The sequence below is a fragment of the Sminthopsis crassicaudata genome, chromosome 1 (assembly GCF_048593235.1).
Source record: "Sminthopsis crassicaudata isolate SCR6 chromosome 1, ASM4859323v1, whole genome shotgun sequence".
Classification (NCBI taxonomy): Eukaryota; Metazoa; Chordata; class Mammalia; order Dasyuromorphia; family Dasyuridae; genus Sminthopsis; species Sminthopsis crassicaudata.
The window spans coordinates 652692436-652705010 of record NC_133617.1 but is presented as its reverse complement, the minus strand read 5'-3'; positions in this window follow the sequence as shown (position 1 = coordinate 652705010).

The following is a 12575-nucleotide window of genomic DNA, read 5'->3' as shown; positions in this document are numbered from 1 at the left end:
AAGTATTAAAACCAGATCAACCACGTGGTTGTTTTTAATCCCCTTCCAGCTTGTGTTGTAAGTATTTGATGTGAAAAGCTCAAATTGTCCATTGCTGGCACGTATTTTGAAGTCTTCTCCCTGAAATAAAGGCTTATTGTGCATTTTATTTCTCCTTCGATATGGGAAGGAATGGGGGGGGGGGGTGCGGAGGGCGGGGAGGAGAGATGATCAATCCGATCTTCAAAACCACTTTTTTCTCCTCAACTTGTGAAATGTTTTGACGGCAACAACAACAACAACAAAATCCTACTTAAATAACTTTACACCTTCTAACCCCGTGTCGTTTGCACTTTGTGGCTGATCATTTAAAGCCTTCTAAAGTAATAATCAACGCTCATAATGATAAGGTGTCACGGTGTTGACAAGACAGCCAAGATGAAGCTTTCATACCCGGAATTTTTATTTAGTGTTATTTTTCCCAAATCGTCCTGTACTACCTCTTTTCCAAAGGTGCTTCCCCTCCCCCATGATGCCAAGTAGATTGTCTCCCAGGCTTTAATTTTGGTATTGAGGGGGGTACAATAGGAAAAAAAAATCAATACAGCAAGACAGGAGCAATTGAAGTTCAAGGACATGGGCTATATTCTACTATCATTTTTATTTCTCTGGTCCTCAAGACGTGCACTCAACATCCTTGGGAGAGCATCACACGGGTGATGATGCGTGCTGCAAAGACCTTCATTAAAGTTTCTTTTGTCCCCGCCTAAATTTGGGTGCCTTTCTGGATTCCTTCACATGGGCAGCCTTTGGGAGCGGTGATCAAGTGGAGGAGGCGCACAGACCCTCTACTTAAAGCATGTCAGCAGTTTATTAAAGATGTGGTGATGATTGATTACAAGGGTTATCCTCTTTAATAGCCCCAATGCAACAGCCAGGAAACAAATACCTAAATGAAAGGGGGAGGGGGAGGGGAGGGAGAGGAGAGCTTGAGGAGGGGGCGGGAGAGACGCACCCGAGATAACAGGGTTTAATAAACGGATTTTTACACTTAAGTCTCCTAAGATTTCTCCATCGCTCCTCAGACAAAAATCTCTGTCTCGAGGTAGAAGCTAGTCCCTGCTCCCGCTCTACATTTCCTCCTCTTCCTTCCTCCGTCTCCCATTGAAAAGCAAATGAACAATTAAGGAAGATAATAGCTAGAGATAGGTAGGTAGGTAGGTAGGTAGGTAGTTGGATAGATAGATAGATAGATAGATAGATAGATAGATAGATAGATAGATAGATAGACTGATTGATAGAACTTCCATGCAGAGGGAAAGGAGGGAGGGAGAGGGAGAGAGAGAACAAGGGAGGGAGAAAGAGAGAGAGAGAATATCAACGAAGGAAACCCTCAACATTAAAAGTGCCACTAGTCTTGTAAAGACCTTTTCTTGGATCTCCTTTCAAGGTCCAACCCTGGGCGGCGACGGAAGGTCCCATTGCTCCTTTTCCCTACCCGCCGGGATTGGGCGGCGGAGGAGGAGGAGGTTGGGGCAGGAGGGTGAAATCTGGCTGTAGCTTCCCCTATAAATCACTCTTGGAAATGAAAGGGAACTCACAAGGTCTCTGACGTTTCTGCAGCACCCTAGCAGATAATTTACCTCTTTGTCTTTAATAAAAAGAAGAAGAAAAAAAAAAAACACCCCCAAACCTGACTTTTTCTGTTAAGCTATGCTACGGGAAAATAACAATCATTATTTCAGGTTGAAAGCTCCAAATACAGCTGGGTTTCAAGCCCACGATAAAATCTTCATCGACGTGAAGATATCTTCTCGGTTGACCCTAGTGTGATGTGAAAGTGTCCCCACACAGAAGCATCCCCATTTGTGTAAGCGTGAGTGCGTGCGTGCATGTATAAGTGTGAGTGAGAGTGTGGTGGGGGTTGGGCGGGAGACGAACAAGGAGAAACATCCCAGGATGGATCGGCGAGGTCTGGACACCCTCGGCCAAGCCCCGAGGAGGAGCTTTTCCAAGGAGGGTGTTCCAGTTCGAACACGTTTCAAAGCCTCATAAACTCAGCTGGCACTGGCCAGGGAAAACGGCTACCTAGCTTCAGATAGTTACCGTCCCTGCAAATTAAACTGGAGTCGCCAAGTCCCCAAGTTCACCCAGAACCATAGCTCATGCTTCCAGCGGCAGGAGGGGGTGGAGAAAGAAAGGAGAAAAAAAAGACCGAAAGGGATTGATGGGAGATGAAGGAGGCGGTGGGTGACTACTCTCATATGGAAGCTTTGTCTAATAGGAAAGACCCTTTCAGTGGACTGTGCCTTCAGATTAAAATCTTTTAAATCTCAGAGTCTACACCTGATTGTGTGTATAGTAGATAGTAAGGTGGGAAGAGGACGAAGAGATTCGTGAAAAAATATAAGATCTGTTCATCTCCTTGGGGGAAGGAGATAAAGGCTCCCCCTCCCCATTATTTTCTATTCTTCTTTCTTTCTTTCTTTCTTTCTTTCTTTCTTTCTTCTTTCTTTCTTTCTTTCTTCTTTCTTTCTTTCTTTCTCTCTTCTCTCTTTCTTTCTTTCTTTCTTTCTCTCTTTCTTTCTCTCTTTCTCTTTCTCTCTTTTTCTTTCTCTCTCTTTCTCTTTCTTTTTTTCTCTCTCTTTCTCTTTCTCTCTCTTTCCCTCTTTTCTTTCTTTCTTTCTTTCTTTCTTTCTTTCTTTCTTTCTTTCTTTCTTTCTTTCTTTTCTTTCTTTTCTTTCTTTCTTTCTTTCTTTCTTTCTTTCTTTCTTTCTTTCTTTCTTTCTTTCTTCTTTCTTTCTCTCTTTCTTTCTTTCTTTCTCTCTTTCTTTCTCTCTTTCTTTCTCTCTTTCTCTTTCTCTCTTTTTCTTTCTCTCTCTTTCTCTTTCTTTTTTCTCTCTCTCTTTCTCTTTCTCTCTTCTTTCCCTCTTTTCTTTCTTTCTTTCTTTCTTTCTTTCTTTCTTTCTTTCTTTCTTTCTTTCGTTCTTTCTTTCTTTCTTTCTTTCTTTCTTTCTTTCTTTCTTTCTTTCTCTCTTTCTCTCTTTCTTTCTTTCTTTCTTTCTTTCTTTCTTTCTTTCTTTCTCTCTTTCTCTTTCTCTCTCTCTCTCTTTCTCTTTCTTTTTTTTCTCTCTTTCTCTTTCTCTCTTCTTTCCCTCTTTTCTTTCTTTCTTTCTTTCTTTCTTTCTTTCTTTCTTTCTTTCTTTCTTTCTTTCTTTCTTTCTCTCTTTCTCTCTTTCTTCTTTCTTTCTTTCTCTCTTTCTTTCTCTCTCTTTCTCTCTTTTTCTTTCTCTCTTTCTCTTTCTTTTTTCTCTCTCTCTTTCTCTTTCTCTCTTCTTTCCCTCTTTTCTTTCTTTCTTTCTTTCTTTCTTTCTTTCTTTCTTTCTCTCTTTCTCTCTTTCTCTCTCTCTCTTTCTTTCTTTCTTTCTCTCTTTCTTTCTCTCTTTCTCTCTTTCTCTTTCTCTCTTTTTCTTTCTCTCTCTTTCTCTTTCTTTTTTTTCTCTCTCTTTCTCTTTCTCTCTTCTTTCCCTCTTTTCTTTCTTTCTTTCTTTCTTTCTTTCTTTCTTTCTTTCTTTCTTTCTTTCTTTCTTTCTTTCTCTCTTTCTTTCTCTCTTTCTCTTTCTCTCTTTTTCTTTCTCTCTCTTTCTCTTTCTTTTTTTCTCTCTCTTTCTCTTTCTCTCTTCTTTCCCTTTTTTCTTTCTTTCTTTCTTTCTTTCTTTCTTTCTTTCTTTCTTTCTCTCTCTCTCTCTCTTTCTCTCTCTCTCTCTCTTTCTTTCTCCCTCCCTCCCCTCCATCCTTCCCTCCCCTCCCTCCCTCCCTCCCTTTCTTTCTTTCTTTCTTTCTTTCTTTCTTTCTTTCTTTCTTTCTTTCTTTCTTTCTTTCTTTCTTTCTTTCTTTCTTTCTTTCTTTCTTTCTTTCTTTCTTTCTTTCTTTTTTCCTTCCTTCCTTCCTTCCTTCCTTCCTTCCTTCCTTCCTTCCTTCCTTCCTTCCTTCCTTCCTTCCTTCCTTCCTTCCTTCCTTCCTTCCTTCCTTCCTTCCTTCCTTCCTTCCTTCCTTCCTTCTTTCCTTCCTCTTCTTCCTCTTCTTTTTTGCATGATTGATTTTTACCCCAAATATTAGTACTTAGAGGGTCATTCAGAAGCATTATGAGTCTACTTGTAATAAAAGCAAACTGCCTTCTCCACGCTGATAGACCAACTTTTTACGAAAAGCCCACACAGCCCTGCCGTTTGCATGTGGGAAGCCTACAATTTTAGCTAATGACGCTATAAATATCACTTTTACTCCAACTTTTAAGGACAGTGGCAAGTACCTCAATTATCCAACTGAAGTAATTGAAAGAATATTCTTCTATTTGAATTTTTAAATCTTGCAGTTTTAGTTCTTTAAAACTTGGAGCCTCTGGTTTGGTTATTTCTCTTTCCAATGAATAGGACAGAACTTTGATAAGGGAGACTGACCAGTGAGGAAAGCACCATAGTTGGATGTTTAGTGAAAATGTTAATAAGGTTGACACTTAAGTAACCATAATTATGCTTTGCCATTAGCAGCCCATTAAGATGAATAGGGGCAAGTTCACACTTCCTTCAGTCCTTCTATTTCATCCCCTAAAAAGACTCATAAAAGACAGCACTTCTTTGGTTTGTCTACTTTAGATTACCTTCTCAATCAGGAGGGGGGAAATTTTATGTAATAAAAAAAAATGAAAACTTAGATTTGTTATACAACTGAACAATATTCGTGGACATCTCATGGGAAAATCTTAACTCCCTGAAATTTGCAGATTGTTATTGTCCCTAGTCTCATTATTCCCTTGAGTCATATGGGATTTCAAGACTTTATTAATGTTCCAGGGAATATGAATATGTTGGAAGCCTGGACTTTTTCTTCCCTTATGGAGAGTGACTGGCATACAGACTTCTCATAAAAGGAAATTATGGCTCATCAAAAGGGTGACTTTATGAACATTAATAGAATAATAAATCTTGCAATTTCTGTACTAGAAAAAAATGAAGTCCTAGAATCAGAATGACCCCATGCAAATATGATCTACTTAGATGGTTATTCCCTATTAGGATAAAACAGATTAGGATGTTCCATATATCTTTCAGGCTTCTAAACCCTTGGAAAAATAATACTCACAAATCAAAAAAAAAAAAAAAAAAAAAAAGGGAAGAAAAAAAATCAGAAACTCGATCAGAAGAAAGATTGTGTCAAAATTAAAGAAGAAAATGTGAAAAAAATTAACATTAGCATTTTAATACAAGAGAATTAATTTTGATCCAAACAAGAGTGCAAAATTTGTAAATTCTTTCTCCCAATACTTAGTCTCTATTAACCCAGTGAGTAGAAGGGGCAAAAGACCTCTTCCTCTTATAACTTTTATACAAAGTCTTCAGTTGTGAGCTCTTCCTTTTCTCAATTTTATTAGAAAACTGTTTAGGCTGATGATTTTAGAAAAACATAAAACAGGTCCCTGAAAAATTTTAATTACTCTTTCCCTAAACATTTGACCATATTGTTGGGGAACTGTCATTTAACTATTTGTTGGAAGACCTCCCATACACTATTCATCTGAGTTAATCACAACCTTTGTCCTATGTGAAATTAAATTAACATTTTCTACTAACTGCAATTTATGTTGCATTCCTCAGGACCCTAATAATCTTGTTGGAAATTCCTTGATACTAAACTTCCTTTTCTGACAATTTGACTTCAAATATATTAGATGATTATGACATCTTCTTTTTCATATATCATAGCCTGAACAAACTAATGGTTTTCCTTATCTCTGTATGAAATGTCAGTACACTCTTGTAAACTTCTATATAGTCACAGTAAGCCACATTTGAGGGAGGAGTTCTAAAAACTTGAATAAAATGACAAAAAAACAAAAGAATGATGATTAATGATTCTGACTACATCTTCAAGGAAAAGGAATTGAGTTAATTCTTACTCAGTGTATCCAGTCTCTCTATCTTAACTAGATCAAAGGATAAGAAACTCAATAGTTGAAAAGAAGCATGATGAAATTCTAAAGTTGCCTTTTCAGTGAGTTAGGAGTAAATATATACTATATTAGGATATCAAATTCCACTAAGGGTCAAATCTTATATTGCCAAATAACATCTTTTAGAGGAACAAGATATCAAAGAGTAATTCTTAATTATGAACTTAAGAATAAATTGAGAGCATCTTGAGTGTCGACATCTTCATGTGAAACATAGCATGGCATAATTCAATTTTCTATAGAAATTTTTAAGGAAAAGAGAATTCTTAATTCAGTTCGTTGTTGGGAGCATATCTGTTCAATTGCTTTTTAGTTATATCTGACTCTTCATGACCCCAGTTGGGTTTTTTTTTTTTGGCAAAGACACTGGATGGTTTGCCATTTCCTTTTCTAACTCATTTTACAGATGAGGAACTAAGGCAAACAGGGTTATGTGACTTGCCCAGGTTCACACTGATGATAAATATCCTAAGTTAGATTTGAACTCAAAAAGAAAAGTTTTCCTGATTCCAGGCCTGGCACTCTGTCCTTTGTGATAGTAAATTATAAGACTACAAAATATCAAATCTACAAGATTATAAGAGCCAGGTATTGTGCTAATCCCTGAATAATCCCTTATTAGACCTGGAATGACTAGATAATGATTTTGTGAGATCTCAAAAGGTCTATTAACTTACCTTTTATCCTTACCTACTTTGAAAACAGTAGTCTAGTGAAGTTCCAGTCTAGCTCCTAACAATTCCTGCTTGATCCCTATTGCATGATATTTTTATAGAATGATAATATTCCATTATTTTCATATAATATTCAACCATACCCCAAATGATGGACATCTACTCATTTTCCAGTTGTTTGCCACCACAAAAAAGAGCTGCTACAAATATTTTTGCATATGTAGGCTCTCTTCCCTATTTATTATTTCATTAGGATAAAATCCCAGTAATGGTATTGCTTGATCAAAGGATATGCACAGTTTAATAGCTCTTTGGGCATAGTTCCAAATTGTTTGCCAGAATGGTTGGATCATTTCACAACTTCACCAACAATGTATCAGTGTCTCAGTTTTCCCATATCCCCTCCATCATTTATCATTATCTTTTCTTGTCATCTTATCCAATCTTTGAGGTGTGGTATTACCTCAGAATTGTTTTAATTTGCATTTTTTAAATCAATAGTGATAATGTATTTGACACAGTTCTTTATATATTTTAGAAATGAGAAACACTGGCTATAAAAAAATGTTTCACATCTTTGTGCTTCCCCTTTAATCTTATTTGTGTTGGTTTTGTTTGGGCAAATTTAGGGACTCTTAACCAGGGATCAGTTAATCAACTAGAATTTATTAAATTCCTACTATGTGCCAGTCACTATGCCAAGTGCTGGGAATCCAAAGATAAGTGAAAGACAGTAGGGAGACAACAACACACAAATAACCGTGTACAAACAGAGATACACAAAATACATTATAGATAAAATCAACAGAAGGAAGATATTAGTACTAAGTGGGATCAGGAATGGCTTCTTGCAGAAGGCCAGCCTTTATCTTGGACTTGAGGGCAGTCACAAAGTCTGGGAAGGAGGAATTAGAGGAAGGAAGGAGAGAGCTCCATGTATGAGAGAGGGTCTTAAACAAGTGAGGAGCAGCAAGGAGCCTAGTGTGTCACTGTACAGCAAAGTAAATGGTGGAGAAGATTGTGAGGAATAAGAAGGCTGGAAAGGAAAGAAAGAGCCAGCTTGTGAAGGGTTCTGATATTTGATTCTGGAGGCACTAGGGAACCATTGAAGTTGATTGAACTCTGAGATGATCAGACTGGTCTTTTAGGATAATCAGTTTGGCAGCTGACTGAAAGATAGATTGGGCTGGGGAAAGACTTGAGGCAGGAGACTGACCAGTTGGCTATTATAGGAATCCATCTGTGAGGTAATGAAGACATGAACCAGAGTGATGGCAGTGTTACAGTATAGAAGGAGGCATATATTTGTGAGGCTGAGAAAGTATGATTGATAGGAATTGGTAATTGATTAGCTATTGGAGATGAAAAAGAGAGAAGAATCAAGGATGACATCTAGGTTTCAAGCCTACGTGACTGAGAGGATAGTATTGTGGATAGTAATATGAAAGTTAGGAAGAGATGAGGGTTTGGAAAAAAAGGATAATGAGTTCAATTTTAGACTTCTTGAGTTTAAGATGTTACAAGACATCTAGTCTGAGATGTCCGAAAGGCAATTGGAAATGTGAGATTAGAAATCAAAGGAATTATTAGGGCTGAATAAGTAGTTTTGAGAAGTATCTGATATGATAATTGTATCTATGAGCATTGATAAGATTACCAATTGAAATGATATGGAGGAAGAAAAGAAGAAAGTCCAGAACAAAGCCTTAGAAAATACCTATAGTTACCAAGGAGTGACCAAGATAAATGTGTATATGAATTTGACTTTTTAAATAAGTATTTTGATCATTTTCAATATTGCCATATTTTTATTGAAATGTTTCTATATAGTTGGTTTCCTTTATAATATATACATTTTATGTTGTTCTGTATCTAAAAACATTATTCTAAGAAAAAAGCAGTCCACATGTTTTACTGCATTACCAATGGGCTCCATGACATTAAAACAATTAAGAACCTTTTCCCTATATATAGTAGGTGCTTACTAAATGTTGGCAGAATTGAACTAGAAAAATTAAATCTTAAAAAATAAAACTTTGCATTTACATATTAATCTGCAATTTTCCTGACCATTATTTTATTTATCATTCTAATAATCTTATGAATTAAATTAGTACAGTTTTATTATTTTATTTTACAGATGAAAAAACTGAGGAAAGCTCTTAAGTGACTTATTATTATTTATAATTATTATAAACATTATAAGATATTATTTCAAGTAAGTAGCATCACTAACTGAAATATTAGTCTTTCTGCTACTGGTCTAATGTTCACAGTTCAGAAGATTTACTGTGATCTCAAAAAAGTTTGCAAATAAATTATTAGTAATCACAGACCTCATTACCAAACTGTAAGGATATTTTTAATGTTTGCCTAATGTACAGTAATTGTTGGCCATTGGATTTAATTAATCAGTGTTCATAAAACTCTTTGAATTCTTCCCAAATGAACCATTTCAAAATTCTTGTTTCTATTAATAACAGCATTGTCTAATCTAATCTTTCAGTTTCCTAAGCAGAGTTCACTCACATCTCTGTGCTAAGAAAACAATCCCCAAAGCATGAGAATGTCTTTACTGTCTCTCTGGGCCACTTTTATAGCTCAAGCCCCTGAACATTGCCCTGTAACCTTACATAAAGTCTAATTGTGCTCTTTGAGGACTTGAGGCTTGTGATTTGATATCATCACAGATTTAGAACACTTTCACAAAAATTATTCATCAGTTATATTTCTTAAGCATCTCGATCACTTAATATTGCTTGGTTAGATTTTTACATCCTCCTCCTAGTGTTTATCCTAAAATTCTGCTGAAGTCAGCAATTACATGAATATTTATTGATTTTAAAAATTCAACATCATTTCCTTCCTACTTTAACCAAACTTAGAAATGCTAATTAAAAAATAAATAAAAGGTGGAAAGTTTGAACCAATCTAACAATGAAGACCTATATGCTTTATTGGTATCCATAAAAAGTTCAGATATCAAATACAAGGTTCCCAGTATATTGGGTAAGTCCACTGTGAAGCATTTTTGGAAGGCCATAAATGAATCACATAAGATAAAAGAGTCCGGATTAATTGTAATCAATATAATGGTGAGTTGAAGGTTAGGAAGATGATTAACTTCATTGATAGTTTATAGAATAATTAAAGTATTTTTATTATAGCTTTTTATTTACAAGTTATATGCATGGGTAATTTTTCAGGAGAATAATTAAAGTATTGAAGTATCTAAGTATAATAATGACATTCTAGTTTTCAACCAGTAGTGTGAATTTGAGCAAGACACTAATCTCTCTGAATCTCATTTTTCTCCTTTGTAAAATAAAGTAGATGTTTCTTCTCACTCTAAGATTTTATGATTCTATTTTTAAATTACCTGGAGGACAACAGAATTCCATGATGAACAAATAGCAATTTAAACATGTGATTTATCCTTAAAAACTCATGTAAAATTCATGTGATTACACTCGATGACCTCCAATTACCTTTCATCTCTAAGATCATCAGTTACTCTATTTCTACAGAAGCCAATTTTATAATTCTCTATAGCTATCCATATCTAATAGTTTTTTATCAAGTAAATTCTTCTGAATTGTTATCTTAAAAAACAGGAATAATTATGAATCATTTTCTCTGAATCTCTTTTTTTTAGTACAGATGGACCATTGACAGTTGTATTCTCTTCATGACAACCCTTTACATCTCTAAGAACAGGTAATATTATCCTTTAGACTTCTCCAAGCCATATTTAAAATTTTATTTATTTGTTTGTTTGTTTATTGACTTACTTATTGCTATTTTCCACTGTTTTTTTAAACCCTAAACAGACCATTTTTTAAAAATTACTGAAATGTAATCCAAGTCTCCATTATTGCTTGCAAAATCTTATCTCCTCTAGATCCAAGAGTCAATTTTTTCCCAAGAAACCTGACACATATTCAAAGAATAGATCAGTGTAATACAAAAACAAAGAGAACAAGGTTAGAATTCTCACCTGTTAGAGTGCAATCTTAATATTTTGCTTAGTTATGCTGAGGGAATGATAGCACCATTTTCCACCTCTGGACTCAGTCCCAAAAGTGCATTAAAAAATAGATGATTCTCTTAGACCTTTAGAGTACACTCTGTACAGAACTCATGAAAGAACTACTCTTACTATCTAAAGCAACCCTACTAATGTCTTCACTTTACACTTGATGAGGTACAGGATTTGAGAGTTCAAAGACATTGTTTTTAATGCATGAGCATGGGATCATGATTTCAACTTATTTTGTCAAAATAACTCAATTGATACTATTAAGGGATGATAAGATTTGTGGCAAAAGCTACAGAAAACATTGGTGATTGAATTTGAATGTTTATCTGAAATCTATGAGGTCATAATTTTGACTTATATGATAGTTAATACAACTTCTTTCCAGTTTATTCTCTCAGCTGTGGTACTGATCTACTAAAAGCTTAAGTCTGACTATGTCATCTTCCTATTTAATAAATTCCAATGGCTCTCTATTGACCGCCGGATCAAATATATAACTCTGTTTTGCTTTTTAAATCTCTTACAGAGAGACATATAATAAGGAGACAGTTCCTTATTTTTCCAGGCTTCTTACACTTTATACTACTTCCCACCCCATGTACTTTGAGATCCAATGACATGAACCACCTAGCTGTTCCTTCAGCAAGACATTCCACTTTTCTACCTCAGGCATTTTCATTGGCTGTGCTCCAAGCTTGGAATTCTTTTCATCTCTACTTTCTAGCTTCTCTGGCTTACAGTCTGGGTTAAAGTCCCCCTTCTCTAAGAAGATTTTCCTGATTCCCTTTAATCCTAATGCCTTCCTCCTGTTGATTATCTACAATTTTCCCTCTGCTTTGAGTTACTTTGTATCCCCATTGCTTGACATAGTGGGTGCACATAGTAGGTACTTGATAAATGATAAATGAACTGTCTTATTCCCCTGACTTAAAACAGTGGTTCTGAATCTGTAGTCCCTGGACCCTTCAGAGGTATTGATTGAACAAGAGCCTCTAAATCTGTTGCTTTTCAAGCACTGTCTTTTTGAATGACTGAAAAACATTTGTGTTTAGTCTGAGTCAAGCACTATACTAAGTGAAAGGGATAATAAATTAAAATTAAAAATAATCCTTCCCCTCAAAGATCTTGCATTCTAACAACACATATTGAGGAATGGTGGTCAAGAAAGAGGTTTGTGGTGGTTGGGAAAGTCATAAGAAGGTAGTAGAATAATAAAACCATCCTTGAACATATACTTTCCAAAAGTAATAGTAATACTGATTTTATTTCATTCCCTGAGAAAGAAATGGAAAGAGGGAGTGGAGAAAGGATTTTGGAAGAGATTTTTATTTCTATTTAGCAAATTTAAGTTGTATAGGATGGAAAAATAACATATATACATATGTATTTTAAAATAAATATACAGATATTGTTGTAACCAATAATATGCAAACATAAGTGAATTCACAGTAGTTTTTTGTCATTTTTTTTCCATGAATGTTACTAGCAAGTAATGTGGACCTTTTTGATGATGGCCTCATACTTGAAAAAATTGGAAACCACTGGAGCAGAAGCTTTCATAATCAAAACAATCTTTAGATCTCTCTTTCTCTCTCATGAACTATGTCCCATGTAAGGCTAGCCAACTTCAGTTGAAAATTATAAGATGTTTTTCAAGGGATGCCTTTAGAAGAACTTTTAATTTTTAGGGAAACCACTAAATGACTAGTTCAGACAAGGTCTCCAAATAAAACAGTCTCTATATATAGCTTATTAGCATGTGCTCTGAAATATTGAGTGGAAATATTAAATAGTATAGACCAGTTATATAATTTGCATTTAGATCATAAAAAGCATTATTTTAATATTCTTCCCTGTGAAGAGGAACATCATT